This window comes from Podarcis filfolensis (genome assembly GCF_964270895.1).
Source record: "Podarcis filfolensis genome assembly, chromosome: 6".
Taxonomy (NCBI): Eukaryota; Metazoa; Chordata; class Lepidosauria; order Squamata; family Lacertidae; genus Podarcis; species Podarcis filfolensis.
This window is the reverse complement of record NC_139609.1, coordinates 78,815,687-78,825,679: the sequence shown is the minus strand read 5'-3', so window position 1 is coordinate 78,825,679 and position 9,993 is coordinate 78,815,687. Positions and strand designations below refer to the sequence as shown.

Below are 9,993 nucleotides of genomic sequence, written 5' to 3'. Positions count from 1 at the left end.
GAAGCCGGAGAGGTTCGGGAGGGATCTCCCAACTTATTTTCGGAGCTGCGGAGGGAGGGGGACTTGCGCGCTCAAGGCGGCAGAGAGCCGCTTGCAAAACAACCGCTGATGTTTCGGCGCTTCGCGTCAGCAGAGGGGGTGGCGAGGGGAAGCATCTGCCCAAGGAGCGGCGCGAGCGGAGGCATTGCTTGTTCTTGTTTCGTTAGCCTTCCAGATTTGCCTGCTTCTGGCGGCGCTTTGGGGCTGCTCGCCGCGCGCCTGCTTATCACTTGTGGACTTGTCGCTTGGAGACGCCTGGCTCCGGCTGTGCTAACTTTCTCCGCTGAAGTGCAGTGCGCCTGAATCGGCTTCGGAGCAGACGAAGAGTTCTGCTTGCCGCCGGTGACTCGCCCGGATGGCTCATTCAGACATGCGCGGCGTTCCTCGGAAGCCACGGGCAAGTCACTGCGAAAAAACGGGGATATGCCTTCTTAGCCCCGCCGGAGTACTTTTTAAAAGGCAGTGAGCCTTAAGGCTAGAGAGGTAAAGGAAGCAACACCCCAAGTGAACGACTGCAGACTTCTTTGCCTTTGCAAATGCATCATTTGTCAGACTTCTGAAATGTCAGTTTGTGCATCACTTTGGCTATGGTGCGGACCCCTCCCCAAGTTTTTATAAATAACACGAAACAATTTAAAGTGCTTGGTTGTCAGGGTGCCGCCTCATTTTCAGGGACTCTCTTAATTTTGGACATCACTGCCCCATAAGGAGCATGATCCCATATTCACAACTGCTAGGCACTGTAGAGACTTCTAAGGATGGAAACCTTATCAGTGCTGGTTGTGTATAAACTTTCTGAGCAGTCAGTTATTTGTAGCAAAGCTGTGCTTTTTTAAAAAGGAGTTAAACTTAAGACTCTGTAAAATGAAGGTTTTACCTGTGGGTTCTGAGATCTTTGGAACGCATACTGGAAAAATGACGAAGTGTTAACATGAGAATGGCTAGCTTTTCCTGCTCTGCTGAAATGCCAGCTATGGGTTGATGCATTTGGTGTGTAACAGCCAAAGTCATGCAACTTGGGTCTAAGAAACAGTTATGATCGTTTATTTCTGTGAAGGTGCTTTCAGGTAACACTTAAGATTTCTGTCAGCATTATTAAAATACATTCTTGTTAACAAAATAAAAGGGTATATAGAGAGTCTATTCGGAGAGAATGTGTTTCTTTACAAGGTTGGATAGTATAGATTCTGATTGCAGTCATTTCTGGTTGCAATGTTCACTGCTTGGAGTATTCAGTGGGGAAGGTATTTCTGATGAAAAGTTAGACATTTGCACAAAAGGTATACTCGCCCCCCAATAGCTCAGCTACGTAAAATTGGACTGCTTGAAAGAACTTCAGCTGTCATCATTAGCAGTGACTTGAGATTTCGGTCTGTTGTCATACTTTAGAATTTGACTCACCAAATTGGAGGAGGGGGAAAATCCACTATAGTAGTGTTACAGTCTAAATAAGAGGTTCAGAAATACTAATCTTAACGTCTGTTTGTATGCACACAATGAACTATTAAATGAAATGGTGAAGTGAACTTTTCAGTTGATGTAATATGTAGTGTAATATTGGGGGAAAATGTTGGCCAACCCAGCTTCCATTGAGATTCGCAAAGCTACCTTTTGTTTTTCTGGGGCCATGTGCGAAACCAAAGATCCTCACTCTGAAAACATCTGTATTAGAGTAGAGGTACTGAGGGGCTGGGGTGAGAGGCAAATGCACAAGCTCCAGCAGAAATTGCAGAACTGGCAATGCAGCAATCAGTGTACCTGTTTCATTGGGATGGTTGCTAAGGAATGAATTTGGTGTACGGATTTATTTTCATGATTTTTAAAACCTGACAAATTCTGCATTTTTCGATCAGTTAACGCATCTGGCATAATCAACAGCGGTGCCAAACCCAGCAGGGGCAAGCTGTTGCCTATTGGCCTATATTTGGAGATGTCCTGCTGCCTTGTATTCTGCCTATATTTAGGCTATAGTTTGAGGAGATGTTTCCATGCACCCCAATCCTAATTTTTTTTTACCAAAGAGTTAAATGAGACTTGCCTCCCAGTAAAGATGCTTAGTATTTAAAAACAGGGAAATTATTTGTTTTTATGCAGTATGTGTGTGAAATGGGTCTTAAAAGGAAATTCAAGATTGATCTTTGCTTTTAGACTTTTTCTAGATCAGCTGCATTACTGAGTCAAAACAATCTCAGTATTTGTTTCCTGTGGTACTCATGCTATAAAGCATCACAAAATTCACCTTGAGTGCTAACAGTGAAGAAGAAGTGTGAGAGTGAGAAAGAACGTGCTTTCCAAAACTTGAATTTGAGTTAAAGTGGTAACTCAGATTCAGTTGGATATGTGATTATTTTCTGCTAACATGCTGCTGCTTTTATGCAGTTCTGATCCACCTAACCAATATATTTGACCTGGTCCTCCCAGCTTGATCTTCTATCACATTATTTGTCATGCCTTATTCCTTATCATCTACCTGCCCAGGTATTTTTCCTCCCATTAATGTAAGAGTGCTTCTGGATCAGACCAAAAGTCTTCTAGTTCAGCATCATTTTCCCCCCACAGGGGCAACCCAGATGCCTATGGGAAGCCCATAAGAAGGGCATGGTGGCATTAGCTCCTGCCTTATCATGGAGGTACTATTTAACCACCGTAGCTTGTGGCCATTGATACGTAGATTTATCCTGCATTAATTTGCCAGCTTCCCTGGATGACCCTGGGTTCTAGTTTCATGTTCTTCATAATTTTATACACCTCTGTTACATTGCCCCATATCTTATTTTTATTTGGAACTAAATAGCCCCAGATGTTGTAACCTTTCCTCACTGAGTTGTTTCAGTTCCTGCTAATTTTGATTGCCCTTTTCTTCGAATCGCAGAATTGTAGACCTGAAAGGGACCATGAGGGTCATCTAGTCCAACCCCCTGCAATGCAGGAATCTTTCACCTAATGTGGGGATGAAATCCACCACCCCTGAGATTAAGAGTCTCATGCGCTACCAACTGAGCTATCCCAGCACTTGCACGTTCATATACAGTATTTAACTCTTCATCCTTCTGCCTAGGCTTTATTTCTGCTACTAACCCTCCATTAGGCAATCTGAAACATCTCATAACAGATTGCTCATATTCCAGTAACTGCAGTTGTTTTGTCTCTTGGGCAACATGGAAACAGGGCCAGACTTCTTCCAGCAAAGTTGCTAGTACATAGTTGAGAAGCTGAAATGATGGAAGAGGCTGCAACAGCTGTTTGGGGCACTGGGGGTGGGGACATTCTGAAAACAGTTTGGTTTTGTGGAACAAACACTTGCATTATAAATAAGATTGCATGAGACATAATTATAGCAGTGCCAGATATACCCAATCTTGATTTTTAGGCTATAAACTGAAGGTTGGGGTAGAAGATATTTCAAATATTGCCTTGATTGTGCATCTATTTGCATTTTCTTCAATCCTTTGGCGGTGGTATTTCCCATATTTATTACTGCCATTCCCCTCCCCACTCCTTGCTGCTGTTTCCTGGATTGCTTACATAGGTGGCTCAGGCATGTCTGACTGGCTGTGTCATGTTGTGATGTCATCCCATTTACTACACGATCCCTGATTGGGTTTGTGATGGTTGCACTGCAGGCAACTGAAGTTGAGTGTGAGAAACAGGAGTGTGCAAGAAAATAGCAATCTAAATGAAAAGGCAAGTGTTTTTTTGCAGGCACTTGTTTTTATTTTATTGCCTAAGGAGGGAGCACTTTGACACTCAAATGGCATCAGTCACCCCCACACCCCAAAAGAGAGTACAATAAGCTTACAACTTACACAGATTTAACATGTGCACATTCAGTTATACATGCTTGGCAAAATAATAATAATAATAAATAATAATTAAAAGGGGGCAGGTGTCGGGGGGTTTTGACTATACATGTTTTTGGCTTTAGGCGTTGTCCCCGGAAGGTAACTCCCACATAAATTGCAGGCTTACTGTAGTTTCAGGGTGACCTTTAGAAATGAAGGTTCTTTGCTATGCATAGTACAGAATAATATAATCAACAGGGACTCAGTAAACCCTCAGTCCAGCAGTCTTTGGACTGTTCCTAAAAACACTTGTATTCCTTGGAAGCTTATTGGGCTTTTTGATGAGAAGATCCACTGTGGATGGCAAAGTTCATGGAAGACAAAAGCTTTCCGCAATTACTGGCCTCTCATTGCAGTGCAATGATGATAGTGGGGTATTGGAGATGTTCTGGGCTCAGTCCATTCTGTCTCCCAATGGGGCTTGTATGTTAAGTGGGGATAATCAAGCTTGTATCCTTAATTTGCAAGAGGCTGTGGGTCTTGCTTTATTCTCATAAAATGGAGCAGATTATTCTTTTCCCTTGGACAATATAAGCCTGGTCTGTGGAAACCTTCAGGCCCCAGGATGCTGAGCATCCTGTTCACTTATTGCACTATATTAAATGTGAAGAGAAGTTGCTATTCATTCTGTTTGGGTATTTCCTTGGCTTCTTTCTATGTAATGTAATGGCCAATAGAGAAATACAATGAAAATTCAGAGAAACAACCAATGTTCACAGCAGACATGGGGAGCCTGTGACACACACACCCAATGTTGTGGGACTCCAACTCTCACCAGCTTTCACCAGCATGGCTAATGATGAGGGATAATGGGAGCTGGAGTCCAGCAACTCTTGGAGGTTCACATGTTCCCCTTCCCTAGTTTATGGAATCAAATTGAGGATGTGGTTCAAGTGGGTAAATGCTTCACTTGGCATTGTCACACAGTTCCTGCATAATGATGTCCAGCTTGCGGCATAAACCACAATTAACCATGCCATACAAGTGCACTGATGCTGCTGTTTCTGCTGACTTTAGACTACATGGCATGCATAAGAACTAGTCATAGTCTATTATGAATTGGGCTTTTCAACTGTCTTGCCAAAGTTTCATTGTCTGTAGTTGATTTTTGTGCATTTCCACCTCTGCACACATCACAGGGCAACTCCTACGAGGCTGGTGATGGTCATTGTCAATTGGTGTACCAGAAACAGGTCAGACTTTGACGCAATAAATGTGAATTGAGTAGGCAAGTTGAACATATAATGGAGCAATTATGCAACCATGTTGCCACTTGCCAAGGGCTGTATAGATCTGTTCAGTTCACATTATATTATTATTATTACTACTATTATTATTAAAAAATATATACCACCCTTCATCTGTAGATCTTAGGACGGCTCACATTCTCAGCATACCAGTTTAGTAGTGTGAATTAGCCCATGGTCTTCTGACTTGACATGCTGCTGTTTTTGTCAATTCAATAATACATGGGGGGTGGGGAATCTGTACTATATAATTCTGTGCTGAATAGTACTGCAGCTCTAGAATGACATCTTGACCACTCTGAATGTGGAAACATCTTCCAGTGTCATGTTTATGAGAGGTTTGAAACTGTTAATTAGATTTTACAACCAACATGGAGTTGACAGTTGGCTGCCTCTGTCAAATTCAAACACATATTTCAGGAGCAAATAGGTTATTTCATAAAAAAAAAACCACCCTAAGTTTTCTTGCCTAGTTATTACAACCAAAACACATTTTGCAAAACACATTTTGATTGCAGGCTTTTAGTTGGTTGTAAAGGATACTTAGAGAGTACTTATTTTGATAATGACAGTGATGTAATGTGTGAAAATAGTTTAAACATCTGTGTAGGGAAGGTAAGCAGAAAAGTAATTATTTTGGTAAAAGATGTTTGAAAGCAAGCATGCTGCTTTATGCTTTCGCAAATAACTGTAATTTAACAGCTGTAAATACACATAAGAAACTCTAAGTTAAAACCATTTGAGTAATACCTATGTTTGCTTCTCTTGGTCTCGAACAAGAAATTCTACAGACAGGCATTTTATCAAAACCATGAGAGCTGTCTCAACAAGCTCACAATTTAATTTTAAATGCAGCAAAAGTGTACAGCAAAGTACGATAGTGATGATGGGTTGAAGGAAGAAAAATGATCTGGCAACTGGGGTTGCATAACATAATGGGACTCAATATTTTGTTTGGAAGAATAATCAGGACAAACCTGCTTCCCAGGAAATGTTTGAGGGGGAAAGAAGTGTGGTCAAAAACAACAATGATGAAGAGGCTGAAACTTTAACTCAGTGGTTGGTAAGAAATGTCATTCAAAGAAGCAGCCAGCTACTTGAGAGCTAAAAGAGAAAGTAATTCCTCTTTGTACTCACCAAGGGTATATTAATCATACAGATGCACTCAGTTGCAAATTCTATAAAGAAAAAGGTTGATTTATACCCTAAATTCCCTAGGTGGGTATCACTTCTCAATAAGAAATAGTGCCAGCAAACTCCGTGAACCTGACATGGTAACTTTCTGCTTGCCATAGCATAGATATGTGTTGTCTGTAAAGTCTTATTGGATGGTGTCCAATCAAATTCCATAACAGAAGTGATATGCATGCAGGCAATACTTCTGAAGCAGCCATGACTCATTGGGAAAGTCCAGAAAGCATTTTCAAAGAGGAAATTCTCTGCTGTTTTCAGTACACTGGTCACAGTGCATATTTGAAAAAATTGTCAGTCTCCTGCTGGGCCATATGTGACAGGCTCCTGAGACTCAAGCCTGGAGCAAGTTCTGAACATGGGACATGAAGGAATCAAGGCTAGGATTTTAAAAAAGAAAGAAGAAGAATTAGGAGAAGGCCAACAGAGCAATAAGGGATCTTCTTGACAGCAACAGGACAAAACAGGTCATGTGATACTTCTGGTAAGCTCTTCTGAGAGCCTGGGGGTGCTAAAGGCAGAGTATAAGTGACTTAAATAAATTAATGAATACTTCCTGCCACCCACAAAAGCTTTTCCTGCTTAGCTTAGCCCTAATCTCTGGTTTGAGCAGCACAGGAAACCGCTGGTATGTTTTGTGAAAACTGACCTCATCTAATTGTGTTTTCCAGCACCTTTCCAGGTGCCAGATGAAAACATTTTGAGGCCAACGTGTTGTGTTTCCTTGGAGTGCTAATATACATTCTGAATTGTCAAATGGAAATGGAAAACTGCTACCTGGAATTGCCCTTAAAGACTGCGTCAAAGGCTGTATCCACATACATAAAGTCTGAGGTGTTGAGTACCTACTGGGAAAAAAGTGAAACAGAATAATAAGGCTACATTCATTAAACAGGAGAGAATACCAACCTCTTATTCTGGTTTTTGGGGAATGTGAGGGAGGGGGAACACATAGCCGTAGACTTACCATGGAGTCCTTATCTGGCGTGTTGCAGAGGTGGTAACTTTTGCTCCCTTTCCAGTATACAGTGCAAATCAGCTGGCTAGTAACTGGCAATCAAGTCACTGTGAAGATCGGGGAACATAGGTGTGTGCCCAAACCTCATATCTCCCAGCTGTTGGCCTTCTCTTGAAGTGCAGATGACCATAAACCCTGTCTGTCTGAGCTTGAACCATTCAGTAGGGTTATAGCTGCTGGCTCAATCCTTGCTGTTGCCCAGGTATGCTTAATACCTGGGTATGATGTCTTGGCAGCCACTGGAATATTTTGCAGTCTAGGCTGGAGGCCAGGAATTCCCCTCTCCAGTTACCAGTACATCCAACGTCTCTGGAGTGCTTTATAGCTCGTAGCTCTCCCAATGTCTCTTGCCTCCCAAACTCACAGGACCCTGGCTGACCCTGGCTGCTGGAGCCTGCTTTTAAGGACTGCACCCATTATAGGGACTGGTCGCCATGCCACAAGATCATCTTGGGGCACCCAAGGGGCAAAATCATTGTGTGTGGGGGGGTATCTTGCTCCATTTAGCAGGAGCCAGTTTCCCTTCAGGCTTCTCTTGTGGATGCACACAAGCCTCAATCTGCTCCTGTGTGTTGTCCACACAGGAAAACACCATCTTTCCCGCAGGTGCTAGCTTCTCTTCCACTTCCTTCTGCTCCCCCTTTTCCACAGCAGGCTCCCAGGGAGCAGAGAAATCAATCAACAGCAGCTCTTGCATGCTCACAGGCACCTCCAATTCCTCCTTTTCCACAGCAGGCTCGCAGGGAGTAGAGAAGTCAATTAGCGGCAGCTCCTCTGCTCCATCCAGAGTGCGTGCGCACACACACACACAAACACATACACATGCCTTCAACTACAGATTGCATCTCTTCACAGTCCAAGCCACTTAGCTGCCCATCCACACTCTGGATCTCTCTCTTTCCTTTTAGGTCAGGGGTCGGCAAACTAAGGTCCGCGGGCCGGATCAGGCCCAATTGCCTTCAGGATTCAGCCTGCGGACTGTCCTTGGATCGGCATGGGGATTCTGTTCGTTCGGGTGGCACCATTTCTCCCCCCTGCACAATTCCATTCCCCCCCTCTCCCTCACACACACCGCGGTGGCAGCGCCTCCTCCCTCCCTCCTCCTGGCTTTTCCCCACCCTGCCTAGAGGAGGAAGGGGGCTGGGCTGAGCTGGCTGAGCGTCATTTTAAGCAGCCCCTCTCTGGAGCCAGCCCTTTTGCGCAGCTCATCTTCCCGCTGCCCCCGCCACCACCCTGGTGCTCCTGTGAGCCAGAGAGCGGAGCGGACGAGCTCCCTCTGCCTACCCACGAGAAGCAGTGGTGGCAGCGGCAGCAGCCCCTGAGAAGGTAAGCGCTGGGGCTGGGGAGGAGGACTACTTGCCCCCCTCGCCTCTTCTTCCAGCTCCCCCCTCCTGGTGCCGCTTCTCCAGCCCGCCACAAAGTCTGAGGGACAGTGGACCGGCCCGCGGCTAAATTTTTTTGCCAACGCCTGTTTTAGGTGCTATTCAGCTCAGCTCCTGGGTCACTTTTAACCTCTTGTGGCATCTCTTCAGGCGAGGTTCTCACATCACATGGAGTCACACTTTTCTCTCCATGCAGACGTCTCATGCACGCTGCTTGCAGCTGCTTCGTTTCATTGAACAACTGGTTCTGCTGCTCCATCCACTGCTCAAACAGTTGGCCTCACTGCAGGGTTATTTTGCCAAACATCTGGCTTTGCCGTCCCATCTGTTGCTGGAGTTGCTGCTGGAGCATCAACTTGAAATGCTCCATGCATGCCTTTCCTCCCTCCATCATGAATCCAGGCACACCTTGTCCACAGGGGTTTCCTCCAGGAAACACAAATCCTACTTTTAATACCAGTGGTACCTGCCATCCCAATCTCTGAGCATTCTTTGAGATTCCAGGCATTTCCAGGCATCTGGGTTCGCTTTTGGAAATGAGGCACAATGGAGACTGTGGTGCCTTGATGATATAAGGTTTATTTACACACAGAGGCAATCCGAGCCTACAATGGAGGGCCTCACAGCATTAACACCCAAAAAGGGAATTATTTCTCTCATAGCTGCAGCTTTGGATCAAAACAGAAATCAGCCATGGCTCTCTGACCTTCTGATTCAGCCTTTTACAGCCTGCAACCTCACTGCCTAAACCTCATCTTAAACTCAGCTCTAAAATTCTATCTCAGAACTCTCCTTTGTCTTTCAAACTAACTCAGGGACCCTTCCCATTTTCCGTCTGGCACTGCGTCCCCTCTCTCTGACTTAGCTGATGGCCCATTACCTTTACCCCTGTCTGGTAGCCCATTTTAACATTCCAAGCATGCATTAAAGTCTAAGACATAGAATCATAGACTCATAGAATCATAGAGTTGGAAGAGACCACAAGGGCCATCGAGTCCAACCCCCTGCCAAGCAGGAAACACCATCAGAGCACTCCTGACATATGGTTGTCAAGCCTCTGCTTAAAGATCTCCAAAGAAGGAGACTCCACCACACTCCTTGGCAGCAAATTCCACTGTCGAACAGCTCTTACTGTCAGGAAGTTCTTCCTAATGTTTAGGTGGAATCTTCTTTCTTGTAGTTTGGATCCATTGCTCCGTGTCCGCTTCTCTGGAGCAGCAGAAAACAACCTTTCTCCCTCCTCTATGTGACATCCTTTTATATATTTGAACATG

At 44.4% G+C, this 9,993-nt stretch overlaps 1 protein-coding gene across 8 annotated transcripts in view; it reads left to right on the top strand.

Moving 5' to 3' along the window:
* Positions 1-9,993, top strand: part of SULF2 (sulfatase 2) — a gene marked incomplete at its 3' end in the record, with an annotated part of 267,812 nt that overhangs the window by 173,634 nt on the left and 84,185 nt on the right. Inside the window, exon 1 of one of the 8 annotated variants that reach the window (XM_083618526.1) lies at positions 88-522. The exons of the other annotated variants lie outside the window; for them this stretch is intronic. Of the gene's footprint in view, positions 1-87; positions 523-9,993 lie in introns of those variants that run through there. 8 annotated transcript variants of the gene reach the window in all.